Here is a 19,611-nt window from a genome sequence, read left to right as displayed (position 1 = left end):
CAAAGAAGGCTCAGTGCATTTAAACTCACTTTTCAGATTGCCTTTTATGATATCTACAGAGCAACATTTGCAGTTACAGAACACATAAAAAAAGTGAATGTAAGTGTAAACTTCTGAAATTACTGTGATTTAGGGAATGATAGGTGTTATTTTTTCTCAAGTTTTATGTAATGTGAATGCATGCTCTGGAATAATCTGAACAAAAGTTGAAATAAGCCTGAAGAGTACTTATTTCTAGGATAAGGTGTGATGGCAGTGTGTACCTTATCTTTCAAAAGCTGGCAAAATGTGTGGTATTTCTAACAGTGCAAGTGTGAGATATTTCCTCACAGTGTTTATTGGCCTGAGATGCTGTGAAACAGAGCCATACTCATATCTGGAGCCCTGATTTAGAACCGTCACTCCTCAAGGATGCTGCTGGGAGCAGGAAGGAGGTCAAGGAAGGGTTCGACTTCTTACACTCACAGCTAAGACCGCTTGTCCTCCACCTGGAGGTGTCCACCCTGCCCTGGCTTGGGCCCAGTTCTGATTTGAGGTGGAAGTTAAGGAACCCAGGTCCATTGCAAGTTAGCTCTGCTGTTGGACTCTGATCTGGGTTCTGATTCCAGGTAAGGAAACCAACTTGCTGATTGCCCTATCTATGTCAGGCTTCTACATGCTTTATCCAGTTTACTCTTTATAGAAAAAGTCACGTGTGATGAAACAGGTGCCTAGAGTGATTAAGTGACTCGACTTAATCAGGATTCAAATCCTGGGTCATGGTGGAAACAACCCAATAATCCATCCCCTGGTGAATGGATAAACAAAACAAGGTACATCCATGCAATGTGATGGTATTCAGTCATTTAAATAAATGAAGTACTGATCCATGTTATATATCAGTCAGGGTTCTCCAAAGAAGCGGAACCAACAGGATATGTACAAAATATACATTACATAATTAAATATGTTACGATTGGTATACCTATGTACCTACATATCATCTACCACTAGGAGATATATAAAATATATTAATAAATCAATATATACTTAGGTCAGACAGAGGAGAAATATTGTATGACATCCCTTATATGTAGAATCTAAAAAGAAGTGATAGAAATGAACTTACTTACAAAACAGAAACAGACTCACAGACTTAGAGAATGAGCTTATGGTTGCCACGGGGAAGGGACAGGTAGTGACTTTGGAAAGGTCAAGTACACACTGCTGTATTTAAAATGAATAGCCAACAAGGATCTATGGTATAGCACATGGAACTCTGGTCAATATTATATGCCAGGCTGGATGGAAGGTGGGTTTGGGAGTGAATAGATACATGTGTATGGATGGCTGAGTCCCTTTGCTGTTCATCTGAAACTACCACAACATTATTAGTTGGCTATACCCCAATCCAAAATAAAAAGTTTGGGGAAAATATATAAATATATAAAATATATTAATATATTATATATTCATACTATGTTATGAATAGTATGAATATACTATGAAAATGGGGAAATAACTCACACGGTGATGGAGGTTAACAAGACCCAAGATCTGCAACCTGCAAGTCGATACTCAGTGGAACCAAAATGATATGGTTTTAAGTCCAAGTCCAAAGGCACGAGAACTCGGACAATCAATGGTGTAAGTTCCAGTCTAAGTCCAAGTTCAAAGACCAGCATGCCTGCTTGAAAACAGTCAGGCAGAGAAAGAGATAGAGGGCGAATTTTCCCTTGCTCAGCCTTTTTGTTCTATTCAGCCCTTCAGTAGATTGGATGAGGCCCACCAACACTCTGCAGGGAAATGGGCATGACTCAGTTCAGCAATTCAAATGTTCATCTCATCCAGAAATACTTTCACAAACACACCCAGAAATAATGTTTAACCAAATATCTGGGCCTCTCATGGCCCAGTCTAGTTGACACACGAAATTAACCATCACAGACTACTCCACGGATGAACCTTGAAACCATTATGCTAAGTGAAAGAAGCCAGACACCAAAGGGTACCTGTTGTGTGATTCCACTTAAATGAAATGTCCAGAGCAGGCAAATCCAGAGAAACAAAAAGCGGATCAGTGGCAGCCCAGGAACTGGTGGGGAGGTGGAATGCCAGTGACTGATTTGTGGGTATGGGGCTTCTGTTTCGAGCTAAGTCACTTCAGTCATGTCTGACTCTGTGACCCCATGGACTGCAGCCTGCCAGGCTCCTCTGTCCATGGGATTCTCCAGGCAAGAACACTGAAGTGGGTTGCCATTTCCTACTCCAGGGGATCTTCCCAACCCAGGGATCGAACTCACGTGTCTTACATCTCTCTGCATTGGCAGGTAGGTTCTTTACCTCTAGCGCCACATGGGAAGCCTGGGGTTTCTGCTCAAGGTGATGAAAATGTTCTGCAGCTAGACAGTAGTGATGCTGCGTGGCACTGTTACTGTAATGAATACTATTGAATTGTACACTTTAAATCAGTTAGACTGATAAATCTTACTGTACGTGTATCCTGCCATAATTAAACAAACCTGCACACCTTGTTTCTCTCATACAACTGTGCTTCTGCTGTGCCCCTGATTCACAGCGATTTCTCTGTGGAAAAGCTGCTCAGCCTTCCAGTCCCCCTGCAGCATGGGTTGTGCTTTTTAATGCCAGCCCCCCAGGCCTCGCCCCTCCAGGCCTCACCCCTCCCCACAGGGGATGGGTTGGAGCTTTGTCCTCCAACAGGGGCGGGGGTGGGTGGGCGCAAGACGTCACTCATCCCTACTTCCTGCCTGCTGGAGCCGGCTGCTCCTCCGTCAGGATCCCGCCCAAAACCTGCTCCCCTTCTAAGCGTTCGTCTTCAGCCTGTCCTTGCACCGCAGAGTTTCCGTGGCGGGTGCTGCCTGTCCCAGGGAGCTGCTGACGCTGACCCGAGTCAGATGCTTCCTCTGTCCCCCTGTCCCTCGTCTCACGCCCTTTCCCCCACAGACGCTGCCTTCCCCTCCTACCGTACCCCTGACGGCCAGTTCTGCTCCTCTGACTGCCGGTACCTGTCACAGTGACCCCAGTGTGACGACCAGTCCTGTGTGGAAGCTGGGTGAAGCCTGCTCATTCTGGGCTTTCTTGCCCTTTCCCAGCCGGACCCATCTTCTCAGAAAACACGTGTCATCATTCCCACCCCGCCCCTAACTACCTTTCCCGACATGCACGTCTAAGGCAAGACAGTGTAGGAGGGAAGAAGCCACATGATATAAAATAGATAAAAACTGAACATGGTAGGAAACTTGAGCCCAGAAGGAAAGAAGAAGAAACCGTCACAGGGTCGAGGAACGTGGTAGGAGCCCCGCAGGGTCTCCAGCCTCACGAAATCGCGCGGGGCAGCAGCCCCCACACAAGGCCTGTCCCCTCCTGTGGGTGCCTAACGCCACTGAACCCTTTCTTCTTGCCGGCGCGATCCACATGATCTTGGGTGGCCTCAAGTGGCTTGAAGAAGGATTTTGGTTCTTGCCCAGAGACTGAAGTAAGGCTATGGGAGTCAGAGTGCTGAATCCTAACTGCGGGACCACACCAGGGACGGGTGCCCAGCGACAGACTCTGGCCCTGCAGCCCTGCAGAAATGAACTCCCACAAAGACCGGAAGTAGTGAGACATGAAAAAGTGTTTGTTACGAAGAAAAAGAGTACAGTATGTGTCTATAGACACACAGGCAGACTCAGAGAGAGCGTCGCGCCCTCATGGAAGTTTAAATCACTTATATGGGGCGGTTCTTCCGTCTTCCCTTGTCTGGTTCCGAGTCTGTACTTGATTGATCTCAGGATCCTCTTATGTGTGCGTTCGAATCTCTTAGCCAAGCTGGATTCCAGCGAAGAGGCTAATGGGTTTGGCATCACTCACCTTTTGACATCCAAGGAGTTTTTCTGTGCATGTGTAGTTGGGATGATCTCCTTGACCTCAAGAATGAGACGTATCTCGTCTCTATTATTTTTTGGCAGGGCTCAGCCCCTCCTGTTATCCTCCTGTTATCTCCCTCTTAGAGCGTCTATCCTTAGACTACAAACTCCAGCTGCTCAACCCGGAGGCCCTCTATCTCCTGCCTCACACATCCCACTCCCTTGGCAGGGACACAGGGCCCAACCTGCTCCTTCCCCGAATAAGCAGCCGTGCTTCACTTCCGAGAATCTCCCAGCGTCCCCGCAGGAGAAGGACGATGTCCTTAAACACGTAACGGGAGAATGAGCCCTTTCCATCATCCAGCTGCAAAGGGAAGAGGTTGAGTCTGGAAGAGGTGGTGCAGCAGGGACAAAGCCCCGAGTGCGGCCAGGCTCCCCTCTGCGGGGCGGTGGCGGCATAAACCGACTTGGAAGCCTGTCAGTCTTCCTGGGGGAGGAAAGGAGCCTGCGAAACAGGCACAAAGCTTCAGCCTCCAAAAAAAAAAAAAAAAAATCCGTCTCCTGCTGATGGAGAGAAGCAAGCGGTTTCCATCTCTCAATCCTATCAGGTACTGCGGTAAAGACAGAGGAAAAAGACACAGGTCCTGTCCTGAGTGAGGATTTTGCTCTGGGCATGGAGTGGGGCAGGGCAGGGAGGCAAGACCCAGAGTGGCTGTGGGTGACCCCTGCTATGCTGGGTATGTGCTGGTGTAAGAAGCAGATTCAGAGGAGGCTGGCGCCCCAGGGGCTGAGAAAGCTTCCTGGAGAGGGGGAGCCACACCCTGAGGGATGAGGGGGTTCGGGATGGGGAGGGGAGAGGCATTCTGGGTGAGGCCCCTGTGACACAGTCAGGGGACAGGGAGGGGAAGCCCAGCTGAAGCTGAGCACAGGAACGGCAGTGGGAGGATGGAAGGGAAGTGGCAGGACGCAGGGAGGGCTTGATGAGTGCGACCCCAGCCTAGTCTCTGCATCTCTGAACGGTCATGAGAAAACTGTAATGTTCACAAGCATCGCTGAAGACACCGGATTGGAAACCTAACCCAGCAACCAGCACTGTCTGGGCCCTCCTGAAATGACAGTTCTGGGCTCGAACCAGGAGGAGAGGAGACAGGGCACAGCCTTGGAAGGCTGAGGACACCACGTACACTAGTTAGAATCAAATGGGTCCAGAATGGGAGACAAGTCACAACTAGGCCTCGACGCTCAGTATACACTCATTGTAACACATCGGCAAGTTAAATGTCTTGACACCAGAGGCGCCATGACAGTTCGAAGACCAAAAAGTGGGCAGTGGCCCAGTTCCTGGCCATATCCATCCCTCACCCACAATGGTTGGAATAACTCTCCCACTTGAGAACCCATGAAACTACCCAGCCCATATGGCAGAGTGGTAAAGAATCCACCTGCAATGCAGCAGACCCAGGAGGAGTGAGTTCAATCCCTGGCCCAGGAAGGTCCCCTGGAGGAGGAAATGGCAGCCCACTCCAGTACTCTTGCCTGGGAAATCCCGTGGACAGAGGAGCCTGCGGGCTACAGTCCATGGGGTTACACATGAGCCGGACAAGACTTAACGACTAAACAACAACAATAGCATGAAAACTGACCACACCACGTTCTGAGGCTGCACTCGCCCTCTGCGACAGCCCATACTCTGTGGAGTGTGTTTCTCTCTGAATAAAACCACTTCTTACCTATCACTTTGTCTCTCACCGAATTCTTTCTGCCACGAGACAGTAAGAACCTGAGCTTCACTGGGTCCTGAAAGCAGGTCTGTGATCTCAGTTGGAAGACCATGGGTTTGGACTGGGTTCGTGTCTTGGTCTTGTGAGTCCAAGTCCCAGTCTGAGGTAAATGGTTTCAACCTGAGATACTTGGGCATTATCCCACAGGCTGTGTGGAGTCACAAGAGCTGGTGAACAGGAAAAGGATTTCAAAGCCCAGGCAGGAAGGGAATTTTGAAGGATGTGAGAGGGGCTTGTGGAAGGTTAATCCTCGTCTTATCTGACGGAGGCCAGCAAGGACTGAGAACCCTGATGGGAGACGCTGAAGTCCTAAAGTTACCCTGGAAGGATGGGAAGCCTTCCAGCGACCTCTCAGACCCTGCTGGAGGCTATTGGATCACGTTGGAAACCTTCCCTGAAAACTCTCTCGAGCTCTCAGGAGGTAGGGGCTGCCAGTCCCTAGTCCCTCTAAGCAAAAGCAGAATGTGTGGGTAGGATGGCAGAGACTGTCTCCTCCCTTCTCAGTCATCACTGTCAGCCGTTTTTCACTCCAGTGAAAATTTAGTAGGTATATTAAAATGCATCCAGGCACAATAAAACCTTGTTTGAAGTTTAAAATATAGCTTGTCAGAAGAGTATTTAGTGGTGTGTTTTAATGTGCATAAGTGCAGACCAGAATTTCATGTGTAGCCTAAGGTACACATTAGCAATTTCACGAGTGATCTACAATCGCAGTGTCCATGGGCCGCTCGAGAGGTGGGCGGCGGAGGAGAGGGAGCAAAAGAGCATACAACTTTGGGACCTTTTTCTTTATCCCCCTATGTAGGGCCTTGAATTCCCAGGTGACTTTATAATGGAGTTTCCTTGTACTTATTGATTATTTTATCTTATGTTTCATTGACAGAGAATGCATGTAACATAAAATTAGCCCTTTTACAGTGGGTAATACAATGGCATTTAGTGCACGCGCAGAGCTGTGCGCTCCAGCCATCATCTGTCTCTAGCTCCGTAATGTTTTCATCACCCAGAAGGAAGCCCTGCATCCATTAAGCAGTCACCCCTCCTCTCCTCCTCCCTTCAGCCCCTGGCAACCAACCACTCATCTGCTTTCTGTCTCCATGGATTTACCTATTCCAGACCCTTCTATTTTTAGAGTTTCTTGTTAATTTTTAGCTTTTGTTTCTGTCTGATGATTCATAGAAGTGTTTGTGTGTTTCTCTAGACCACAGGAAATAACGCCTGCTGTTTTGGAGGGATTCAGAGATTGCAAAATGGGAGCCAAGACGTCAAGTTGTTGAAAGGAGAGGGACTGCTGGGAGGATGCTACACAGGTAATGCTATAGAAGCCAGTACAGGTAAGGCGGGAGACAGTCCTACCAAGTTTTTCCCAAGCGAGACTATTAACCTTTTAGTATGACTAGACCCTTGGCAGTCTAATGAAGCTCTTGGATTTCCTCTCAAGATGGTGAGTTGGATAAAATAGAGCATACAGGATTACAAAGGAAGCTAATTATATTGAGATTCAGTTCTAAAATATTAAAGTATTTGGTGATCGTGTTTTATTTAATACTTCTTTATTAACGTATTGAATAAGGAGACCTAGTTGTGGGTCTAATAATACTGTAATCTTAAAGTAGGGAGAGGTGTAAATTATATTTGGAGATATCTGTAACACTATAAAGTGCTATGAAAATATCTGTCTTCTATTGGTGGCGAAGTCACAGATATTGCTAATATTACTGTGATTTGTCACTTATAGTCATAATGGAAAGGAACATTCATGGAAGCTAGGGGAAACAAAGTTATCATTTTTCCCTAACCAAGTTCATCCACAGATGTTGCTTAAGAATCCTTATTCTGGAGTCAGTGGTTTCTAATCTATTTTCAGCCATGGATGCCTTTGAGAATGTAGCAAATGCTATCCGTAGGCCATCTCACCATCCTGCAAATACATTTATCTAGAAGTACAAAAATTACATCATGTCTATGGACCTCCTGACATCCTCCCATGGACCATTTCCAAGCCCATGGACCCCAGGTTAAGATCTCCAGTTTCACATGCACCAACAGTCAAGAGCACTGTATGACAGCATTTCTTGGCTGTAGATAATAGAAACTGCCTGGAGCCAGGCAGTTCTAGAGGATGGCTGTAGCAGAAGCTTCTAGACAGTCTTATCTGCATTCCACATCTAGAATAAGGAGGTTCCATCTGGGGCCAGGATTTTGACCCACAATCATCATTCCAATGTCTGAGTGTCCTTGGCTGGGTCAGGAGCCCATTCCTGCACTAGAGGAGAACTGGGCACCTTGATTAAATACCTCAGCAGGCTGTCTCTGTTGAGGATGAAGTATTTCTCAGAAGGAACTTGAGGTACAGCTAAAAAAAAAAAAAAAAAAGAACAGAAAAAAATTGCTGTGGATATGAGGCAGAAAAAAGAGAAAATAATTTTTTTAAGTTCCATGAAAACCATAGACAGGTACTGTTTTATTATTATTATAAGATACTTTCTGGGAACATTTTAATATTTCTACAATCAGGATATAACTCTCAATATAAACACACATTGAAAGCAGCCCAGCTCTCCTCCCCACACCCAGACACATAAACTGCTGTTATATCAAATCAGTATTGTGTCTTACAGCTGTGTCTTAGAACTGTGGCCTCACAGTACAAGCCACATTTCTGGAAGCTTCAGCAAGTGCTTCCATTCCTATGCTCTTCATGCTATTTTCTTTTGATCTCAGCTCTTCTAAAGCTCTTCTTATTTGTCTAATTTGGCTCCTTTTTCATATCAGATGTTTACCATATGACTAAATGCTGAGATGAAGCCAGATTCAATTAAGCAAGGTGTCCTCTGAAGAGCAGCTACGAGTCCAGCCCTTCTCTGGGCATTGTGAGCATCATACAGGGAGAAAAAAGCAGTCACCTGCTCTCCAAGAGCTTCCAGTGTAGGTGTAGAGGCTGCACACACATAGGAGCCAGGTACAGCACTCATCTGGACTGCCAGCCTAAGTGATGCACACTTCGGTGTTCAGTCGCTCAGTTGTGTCCCCACGTCACTTTGCAGCCCCGTGGACTGCAGCACACCAGGCTCCCCTGTCCTTTACCATCTCCTGGAGCTTACTCAAATTCAGGTCCATTGAGTCTATGATGCCATCCACCCACCTCATCCTCTGTCTTCCCCTTCTCCTCCTGCCTTCAGTCTTTCCCAATATCAGGGTCTTTTCCAGTGAGTCAGTTCTTCGCATCAGGTGGCCAAAGTATTGGAGCTACAGCTTGAGTGTCAGTCCTTCCAATGAATGTTCAGGGTTGATTTCCTTTAGGATGGACTGGTTTGATCACCTAGCAGTCCAAGGGACTCTCAAGAATCTTTTCCAGAACCACAGTTTGAAAGTGTCTATTCTTTGGCGCTCAGCCTTCTTTATGGTTAGGTGAGCCTTTACAAGCTGCCGCTGAGTCAGGAGTCGAGAGAGCAGAGTATGGGTTGAATAGCAAAGCAAGACCCTGGGCATCCTGTCCTGGGTCTGTGCCTGTGTGGACATGGGGCTCTCTGGACTTCTTTCTGAAAGCAACGAGCCTTTGAGAAGTCACATGCCTTGTCTTGGTCATGATCCAAGAAACACAGAATCTCTGAGTGAGGAGGACCATGTGAGCCCTGGGCCCCCCACAGGGCCAACCCCCATTCACCGCCCAGGTCTCTGCTTTAAGGCACTTCCAGAAAGTTCCTCTCCAACCTCTCAATTTAGAACTAAATCCTATTATGAAACTTTCTTATAATACCTTGTTCTTTTTCTTCAAAACACTTAAGATCATTTGTAATTGCATGTTTATTTTTCTTTCCACTGGTCTGCGAGGTTTTCTAGGTAGGCAAATGACTGTGTCTTTTTCACTTGTCTCTGCATTCACAAAACTCAGTGCAGTGTCTACACCTGTGAAGTGCTCAGGAAATACGTGCAGAGCCATTAGAGATTTAAGTATAGGCTACAGGCTTCCCTGGTGGCTCAGGCAGTAAAGAATCCACCTGCAATGCAGGAGACCCACGTTCAACCCCTTGGTCAGAAAGATCCCCCAGAGAAGGGAATGGCAACCTCCTCCAGTATTCTTGCCTGGAGAATTCCATGGACACAGAAGGCTACAGTCCACAAGGTCACAAAGAATTGCACATGACTGAGTGACTTACACTTCAGAAACCATGTCAGTGTTTTCTGATAATGATGAGGTTCAGTTGAGGACAAGGACACCGTTGACAGGAAACACCGTTTGATGTTAAAATTGTGCCAGACCAAAGGGACAGCTGGTATATGTGTCATTGATGCAGATCTTAAGGGTTATGAATCTGAGAGTTAAGGTAATTAAGAAACACTGCTTTCTGGTTTGGAATTGAAAACCTGTAGTGAAGTACAACCTATGGAATAAAGCGGAGAGTCTTCTGCTCTGTTGCATCCATGCCAACTGTTTCAACTGTTCTGCCTTTAATGGGACTCTGGGGAGTTGTGTGTTACTGTGGTCTTATTTTCCCAAGCAAAAAAAAAAAAAAAAAAAAAAAAGCCATGAAACCCTGAAAGGAATTAGATGACTACAAAGACAGGCAAGTTAATGAAACTCTTATTTCTCTTCAAACAGAAACTTAACATTTGCCAGCAGGGAGAAAGTTGTGAAGAAATGAAGTTGAAAGAATCCACTGGTGTTCCTGGCTTGAGAATTTGCTTTGGTTGTTGGCAGTGGGGTGGAGCAGGGATTCCTTCCCATTTTTTAGCTGAAGACTTAAACTTCAAAAATCAGAGGCAGTGAGCATAAAGGTTTTGGCTTAACTTTTCATTACTGCTCCAGTGTGTGTGTTAGTCACTCACGTCTGACTCTTTGCGACCCCATGGACTGTAGCCTGCCAGGCTCCTCTGTCCATGGGGATCCTCCAGGCAAGGATACTGGAGTGGGCTGCCATTTCCTCTTCCAGGGGACCTTCCCGAGCCAGCTGGGTCTCCTGCACTGCAGGCAGATTCTTCACTGTCTGAGCCACCAGGGAGGCCCGGGGTCTTTGTACAAATGAAAGCAGAGATCCTGGAAGTTTCCTTACATGGGATTTTACGGCTTTATAAAAACGAGCAAGGCTCCCGTTACCCTAGAATTGAGTAGATATAATTTGGCTCAAAGTCTTTTTTTTTTTTTAATTTTGAAAATCTATGTATGTCTGATATTACTATCAGTGAGAAAAAAAGACGTTTTTATTGTAATACTTGTAACTTATACAGCAGTCTTCTCTGAGGGATTCAAATTCCAGCTAAGTGTATGACATGGGTAGGCTTGCTCCTGGTGGGAATGTGAATTTATGGGACTTTATGCTACCCTTGAAAACACAAAAAGTTGGATATTTTCCTCTTGCAGCTTAGGGAAGATAAATTTCACCCCTTTTTTAGTTCTAGAAGAGTCTTTCTGGAATGGCAGCTTCTGGGAATTCATATCAGATTTAATTTTAACATCAGTTGAGTACCTGCAGAAGGAAGCATTGTCGAAGGTGTTAAGTGTTTGACTGCTGTATTCAGTTGGGCTTTGGTCTCAAACGTACTAGGTCTCAGTTTTCCCCTTTGTATGTGTGGGTTTTAAGTCTCTTCAGTCATGTCTGACTCTTTGCGACCCCATGGACTGTAACCTACCAGGCTCCTCTGTCCATGGGATTATCCTGGCAAGAATACTGGATTGAGTTGCTATGCCTTCCTCCAAGGGATCTTCTCAACCCAGGGATCGAACCTGTGTCTCTTGTGGCTCCTGCATTGCAGGTGGATTCTTTACTGCTGAGCCGCCTGGGAGTCCCCTCTTTGTAAGATTAAAACAACATCTCTTCTTCTTTTTTTTTTTTTTTTCATTTATTTTTATTAGTTGGAGGCTAATTACTTTACAATATTGTAGTGGTTTTTGCCATACATTGACATGAATCAGCCATGGATTTACATCTGTTCCCCATCCTGAGCCCTCCTCCCACTTCCCTCCCCATCCCATCCCTCTGGGTCATCACGGTGCACCAGCCCCGAGCACTTGTCTCATGCATCCAACCTGGAATGGCGATCTGTTTCACACTTGATAATATACATGTTTCGATGCTGTTCTCTCAGATCGTCCCACCCTCGCCTTCTCCCACAGAGTCCAAAAGTCTGTTCTGTACATCTGTGTCTCTTTTTCTGTCTTGCATATAGGGTTATTATTGCCATCTTTTAAAATTCCATATATATGCGTTAGTATACTGTATTGGTCTTTATCTTTCTGGCTTCACTCTGTATAATGGGCTCCAGTTTTATCCATCTCATTAGAACTGATTCAAATGCATTCTTTTTAATGGCTGAGTAATATTCCATGGTGTATATGTACCACAGCTTTCTTATCCATTCATCTGCTGATGGGCATCTAGGTTGCTTCCATGTCCTGGCAATTGTAAACAGTGCTGCAATGAACATTGGGGTACACGTGTCTCTTTCAGATCTGGTTTCCTTGGTGTGTATGCCCAGGAGTGGGATTGCTGGGTCATATGGCAGTTCTATTTCCAGTTTTTAAAGGAATCTCCACACTGTGCTCCATCGTGGCTGTACTAGTTTGTATTCCCACCAACAGTGTTAAGAGGGTTCCCTTTTCTCCACACCCTCTCCAGCATTTATTGCTTGTTGACTTTTGGATAGCAGCCAATCTGACTGGCGTGTAATGGTACCTCATTGTGGTTTTGATTTGCATTTCTCTGATAATGAGTGATGTTGAGCATCTTTTCATGTGTTTGTTAGCCATCTGTATGTCTTCTTTGGAGAAATGTCTGTTTAGTTCTTTGGCCCATTTTTTGATTGGGTCATTTATTTTTCTGGAATTGAGCTTCAGGAGTTGCTTGTATATTTTTGAGATTAATCCTTTGTCTGTTTCTTCATTTGCTATTATTTTCTCCCATTCTGAAGACTGCCTTTTCACCTTGCTTATAGTTTCCTTTGTTGTGCAAGGGCTTTTAAGTTTCATTAGGTCCCATTTGTTTATTTTTGCTTTTATTTCCAATATTCTGGGAGATGGGTCATAGAGGATCTTGCTGTGATTTATGTCTGAGAGTGTTTTGCTTATGTTCTCCTCTAGGAGTTTTGTTGTTTCTGGTCTTACATTTAGATCTTTAATCCATTTTGAGTTTATTTTTGTGTATGGTGTTAGAAAGTGTTCTAGTTTCATTCTTTTACAAGTGGTTGACCAGTTTTCCCAGCACCACTTGTTAAAGAGGTTGTCTTCCATTGTATATCCTTGCCTCCTTTGTCGAAGATCAGGTGTCTACAGGTACGTGGATTTATCTCTTGGCTTTCTATTCTGTTCCATTGATCTATATTTCTGTCTTTGTGCCAGTACCATACTCTCTTGATGACTGTGGCTTTGTAGTAGAGCCTGAAGTCAGGCAGGTTGATTCCTCCAGTTCCATTCTTCTTTCTCAAGATTGCTTTGGCTGTTTGAGTTTTTTTGTATTTCCATACAAATTGTGAAATTATTTGTTCTAGTTCTGTGAAAAATACCGTTGGTAGCTTGATAGGGATTGCATTGAATGTATCAATTGCTTTGGGTAGTATACTCATTTTCACAATATTGATTCTTCCAATCCATGAACACGATATATTTCTCCATCTGTTTGTGTCCTCTTTGATTTCTTTCATCAGTGTTTTATAGTTTTCTATATTTAGGTCTTTTGTTTTTGCTATGGTCTCTTTAGTTTCTTTTGCATTTATTTCTGCCCTAATTTTTAAAATTTCTTTCATTCTGCTAACCCTTCTCTAGTTGCTTTAGGTGTAGAGTTAGGTTATTTGTTTGACTTTTTTCTTGTTTCTTGAGGTAAGCCTGTATTGCTAATGGACTTTTCCCTTAGCACTGCTTTTAGAGTGTCCCATAGGTTTTAGGTTGTTGTATTTTCATTTTCATTCGTTTCAATGCATATTTTTATTTCTTTTTAGATTTCTTCTATGATTTGTTGGTTATTCAGAAGTGTGTTATTTAGCCTCCATATGTTTGAATTTTTAATAGTTTTTTTTTTTCTGTAATTGACATCTAATCTTACTGCATTGTGGTCAGAAAAGATGACTGGAATGATTTCAATTTTTTTGAATTTACCAAGGCTAGATTTATGTCCCAAGATATGATCTATTCTGGAGAAGGTTCCGTGTGCACTTTAGGTGAAGTGTCCTATAGATATCAATTAGGTCTAGCTGGTCCATTGTGTCATTTAAAGTTTGTATTTCCTTGTTAATTTTCTGTTTAGTTCATCTATCCATAGGTGTGAGTGGGGTATTAAAGACTCCCACTATTATTGTGTTATTGTTAATTTCCCCTTTCATTCTTGTTGGCATTTGCCTTACATATTGCAGTGCTCCTATGTTGGGTGCATATATATTCATAATTGTTATATCTTCTTCTTGGATTGAACCTTTGATCATTATGTAGTGTCCTTCTTTGTCTCTTTTCACAGCTTTTATTTTAAAGTTTATTTTATCTGATATGAGTATTGCAACTCCTGCTTTCTTTTGGTCTCCGTTTGTGTGAAATATTTTTTCCAGCCCTTCACTTTCAGTCTGTATGTGTCCCTTGTTTTGAGGTGGGTCTCTTGCAGACAGCATATATAGGGGTCTTGTTTTTGTATCCATTCAGCCAGTCTTTGTCTTTTGGTTGGGGCATTCAACCCATTTACATTTAAGGTAATTATTGATAGGTATGGTCCCATTGCCATTTGCTTTGTTGTTTTGGTTTCACGTTCATACAACCTTTCTGTGTTTCCTGTCTAGAGAAGATCCTTTAGCATTTGTTGAAGAGCTGGTTTGGTGGTGCTGAATTCTCTCAGCTCTTGCTTGTCTGTAAAGCTTTTGGATTCTCTTTCATATCTGAATGAGATCCTTGCTGGGTACAGTAATCTGGGTTGTAGGTTATTCTCTTTCATTACTTTAAGTATATCCTGCCATTCCCTTCTGGCCTGAAGAGTTTTTATTGATAGATCAGCTGTTATCCTTATGGGAATCCCTTTGTGTGTTATTTGTTGTTTCTCCCTTGCTGCTTTTAATATTTGTTCTTTGTGTTTGATCTTTGTTAATTTGATTAATATGTGTCTTGGGGTGTTTCGCCTTGGGTTTATCCTGTTTGGGACTCTCTGGGTTTCTTGGACTTGGGTGGCTATTTCCTTCCCCATTTTAGGGAAGTTTTCAGCTATTATCTCCTCGAGTATTTTCTCATGGGCTTTCTTTATGTTTTCTTCTTCTGGGACTCCTATGATTTGAATGTTGGGGCGTTTCACATTGTCCCAGAGGTCCCTGGGGTTGTCCTCATTTCTTTTGATTCTTTTTTCTTTTTTCCTCTCTGCTTCATTTATTTCCACCATTTTATCTTCTACCTCACTTATCCTATCTTCTGTCTCCGTTATTCTACTCTTGGTTCCCTCCAGAGTGTTTTTTTATCTCATTTATTGCATTATTCATTTTTAATTGACTCTTTTTTATTTCTTCTAGGTCCTTGTTAAACATTTCTTGCATCTTCTCAATCCTTGTCTCCAGTCTATTTATCTGTAACTCCATTTTGTTTTCAAGATTTTGGATCATTGTTATTATCATTATTCTAAATTCTTTTTCAGGTAGATTCCCTATCTCCTCCTGTTTTGTTTGGCTTGGTGGGCATTTTTCATGTTCCTTTACCTGCTGGGTATTTCTCTGCCTTTTCATCTTGTTTAGATTGCTGTGTTTGGGGTGGCCTTTCTGTATTCTGGTGGTCTGTGGTTCCTTTTTATTGTGGAGGTTTCTCCCAGTGGGTGGGGTTGGACGAATGGCTTGTCAAGGTTTCCTGGTTAGGGAAGCTTGCGTCAGTGTTCTTGTGCGTGGAACTGGATTTCTTCTCTCTGGAGTGCAATGGAGTGTCCAGTAGTGAGTTTTGAGATGGGTCTGTGTGTTTGGTATAACTTTGGGCAGCCTGTATGTTGATGCTCAGGGCTATGTTCCTGTGTTGCTGGAGAATATGCGTGGTATGTCTTGCTCTGTAACTTATTGGCTCTTGGGTGGTGGTTGGTTTCAGTGTAGGTATGGAGGCTTTTGGATGATCTTTTATTACTTAATGTTCCCTGTAGTCAGGAGTTCTCTGGTGTTCTCAGGTTTTGGGCTTAAGTCTCCTGCCTCTGGATTTCAGTCTTATTCTTCCAGGAGCCTCAAGACTTCTCCAACTATACAGCATTGATAATAAAACTTCTAGGTTAATGGTGAAAATATTCTCCACAGTGAGGGACACCCAGAGAGGTTCACAGAGTTACATGAAGAAGAGGAGAGGGAGGAAGGAGATAGAGATGAGAGGAGGAGAAAAGGGGGGACTCAAGAGGAGAGAGACAGATCTACGCAGTTCTCTGTTCCCTAAGTGTTCTCCGCATCCCAGAACACCCACTGAGATTCACAGAATTGGATTGAGAAGAGAAGGGGGAGGGAGGAAATAGGGGTGATCTGGGGGAGAAAAAGGAGAGTCAAAAGGGGGAGAGAGTGATCAAACCAGTAATCACATTCCTGAGTAAAAATGAGTACTGAAGATTGGATTCTTAAATGTCCAAAATTGATATCAAATACTGAAAAACAAAAATTAAAAATCTAGAGTAGAGGTTAGACTCTTAAAAATACAATATTAAAAGCAAAAACAAAAACACAAAAAAATTTAAGAAATATATATGAAGTTTGCTTTAAAAATAGGGTCTTTCCAGAGGAATCGGGTGGAGAGAGAGGGGGTCGGGGGGGTCGGGATGGGGAATACATGTAAATCCATGGCTGATTCATGTCAATGTATGACAAAAACCACCACAATATTGTAAAGTAATTAGCCTCTAACTCATACAAATAAATGGAAAAAAAATAAAAATAGGGTCTTTTTTTTTTGTTGCAAGGTTCTAGTGGGTTATGAAAATGAAAATTAAGGAGTAATAGAGGACTTTAAAAAAATAAAAGAAGAAAATAAAAAAGAAAAAAATTGTTTTAATTAAAAAAATAGTAAAATTATATCTAGGAATTTCTGGAGCTGTTGCGGGCAGTGTGGGTTTGGTTCAGTTTCAAATAACTCCTTGTTCCAGCTTACACTTCTCGATATCTATAGGCCCCTTCCAGTGTAGTCGGTGTTAACTACGGGATTTTAATCTGTTGCTCCTGTCACTTCTGAAGCAGTTCCCTTTGTTTATTTGGCTTCTGTTTGCTGGTCTCTTCAGTGTCTAATTTCCGCCCTGAGACAAGCGGGCGGAGGTGGTCTCTTGTTTATGTTCGCTTGTTCAGTCATGCTGCGGAGAGGGAGGGTCACTGCAGACAAATATCACTGGCGTGTGTGGGGAGGACCTGCAGTGTTCCGGCTACACTGGGTTTGCCCCCGCTCACGGTGTGTGTGCTTTCCCGGTCTACACTGCTCAGGCTCCAGGCTGCTCTACAGGGAGCGGGCTCTGAGTTGCGTGCACTTCCCAGGCCTAAGCCACTCAGGTTCAGGTTCTCGGGTACTCCACAAAGGCGCACACTCGGTTGGGCCTGCGTTTTGTGCCTTCCCGATCCGAGCAGCTCAGGCAGCCAGGAGCTTGACGAGCACACTCTCCCCGGGAGCTGTGCACCTTCTCCACTCCACGGTCCCAGCCTCAGTTTCCACGCGCTCCGGTTTGGTGTGCCTTGTGTCTCTTCTGGGGAGCTGGTCTCTAGCTGCGACCCTCCCAGTGGATGTCAACCATCCAGAATCTCAGTAAGTCTTTGGTTAGAGACTGGAAGCCTGTTTGCAGTTTGGTAGGGGATGCTGTCTCTGGGGCCGAGTTTACCCCTTTCCCCTCCCCCCTGCCTCCTGCCTCTGGCAGGGGTTGGGCCAGTCTGCAGCCAGCTAGCTCTTCTCTAGAATTGCTCAGTCCTTCCTTTGTTCTGCGAACGGCCAGCAGTGTGTTCCGGCCGGTTAATTTTCTCTCCCTCTCTTGCTATCCCACAGTTTAAGTTGCTGTCTCATGTTAGCTCCCTCTGATTGCCCTTAGGGCATTCAGGCCTGGCCCTTACCCTGAGCAATGCCACCCACTCCTCTCCGTTCCACCCCACTTGCTGGTGGCGGATGCGAGCATCTGGGGTACTTTTCTGCTAGGAGTTGCTTTTAGGCATGTAATCTGTGGGTTTTATTTATTTTTCCTCCCAGTTAGGTTGCCCTCAGCGATTCAAAAACTTCCCCCAGACCCCCCAGTGAGAGGATTTCCTGGTGTTAGAAACTTCCTCTGTTAAGACTCCCCTCCTAGGACAAGTCTCCATCCCTAACTCTTTTGTCTCTCTTTTTATCTTTTATATTTTGTCCTACCTCCTTCTGAAGACAATGGGCTGCTTTTCTGGGCACCTGATGTCCTCTGCTAGTGATCAGAAGTTGTTTTGTGGAGTTTGCTCAGTGTTCAAATGTTCTTTCGATGAATTTGTAGGGGAGAAAGTGGTCTCCCCATCCTATTCCTCCACCATCTTAGCTCCTCTGATACAACATCTCCTCTTAGGGTCAAGTAGCCTCCCTCTGGTGAACAGTGTTGGTGACCTAAGGACTCCCCCTGCCACAAGCACACACCTGTGAGCGTGCATGCATATGCGTGTGCACACACATGTACACACACATACTCTGTCACTGACCAAACCCCAAGCCCAAAGTTTCAATCCTGAGTCACCCCCAGTTTCTTCCTGACCCACAGCCACAGACACAGTCCCTGGAGTGATGCCTTTTTAGGCTCCATATTCTAACCTGCTAATGTGTCTGCCACGTAGGTGAGACAAAGGGAAGCAGAGGCATGGTTCAAAGGCTGAACCTTTGCAGGGGTCACCCAGATCTCTGAGACTGGAAGCCAGTCACATCCAAGGCTTTCAGAGGGCATGGCGCTGTAACATTACGAAAACATTTAAGGGGAAAACTGAGACTGTCAACGTTGTATTTTGCTGAAAACAAAACCCTAAGCCATCATGAGTATAATATCCACTGGTATAAAAATGGAATGCATTTAGCTTTACATTGCTCTAACAAGATCTCATTTTGCTTCTGAGTAGCAAAAACCTCTCCATGGGTCTGCAGCCATCAACAATGAGCCTGGGACCCTGCTGTAGAGACGATACAGGGCCAGGCCCGAGGGAGCAGTTTCGTGACCACAGATGCTGAGCGGTGCTTGGGGCGGCTGCAGCCAGGCCGCGCGCCCAGCTTCAGTTTTGAGGACTCCTGTCTGCGAACATGCAGGCCTGCCGCCTTCCCCACCCCAGACCACCCCTTTCTTACTTTGTGGCTTTTAGAACTCATTCCCCAAGACTGGCACAGCACTGCCCTGGTGGACCAGGGGTTAGGAGTTTGCTGGCCAGTTCACGGGGCATGGATTCAATCCCTGGTCTGGGAAGAGCCCACATGCCGAGGAGAGCTCTGCTGTGAGCCCCACCTCCTGAGGCCCGCACACCCAGGGCCCACACCCCAAAATAAGAGAAGCCCCCCTGCTGAGGAGTCCGCACATCGCAACAGAGGGACACCTGCTTGATGCAACTAGAGAAATCCATCCACAGCAACCAAGACTCAGCACGGCCAAAAATAAAGACATACAACTAAGAAAATAAAGACGGCATAGTCCAGCACAACACGGCCCATCTCAGATGTGCAAGGTATCGTTTCCTCCTTCACCCTGAATGTGAATACGTGTCCTCCTCACAGTATCACGGACGGACCCAGCACGGTGTGTCTTCCACAAATCTATACGCACCACATTCTCTTTGTTTTTTCACCATTCCTATAAAGCTAATGTCATATGGAATGAGTCAGAAGAGTCAAAGGCCTAGATTATTCATTCATTGATTCATTCATTTAATAAATTTTGAGAGCCAATTATGCAGCAGACTCTACATCAGGTTACAGGGATACAGCAGTGGGCAAACAGCACAGTCCCTTCTCTCATGGGAGGAGACCATGACAAACAAACAAACAAATATGTAATTATAAAATGTGATGAGCACAGTGAAATGTCAGGAGTGTCATGACAGAGTAT

Source organism: Dama dama, chromosome 2, assembly GCF_033118175.1.
Source record: "Dama dama isolate Ldn47 chromosome 2, ASM3311817v1, whole genome shotgun sequence".
Classification (NCBI taxonomy): Eukaryota; Metazoa; Chordata; class Mammalia; order Artiodactyla; family Cervidae; genus Dama; species Dama dama.
The sequence above is the reverse complement of the archived record's forward strand: the minus strand, read 5'-3'. Positions refer to the sequence as shown.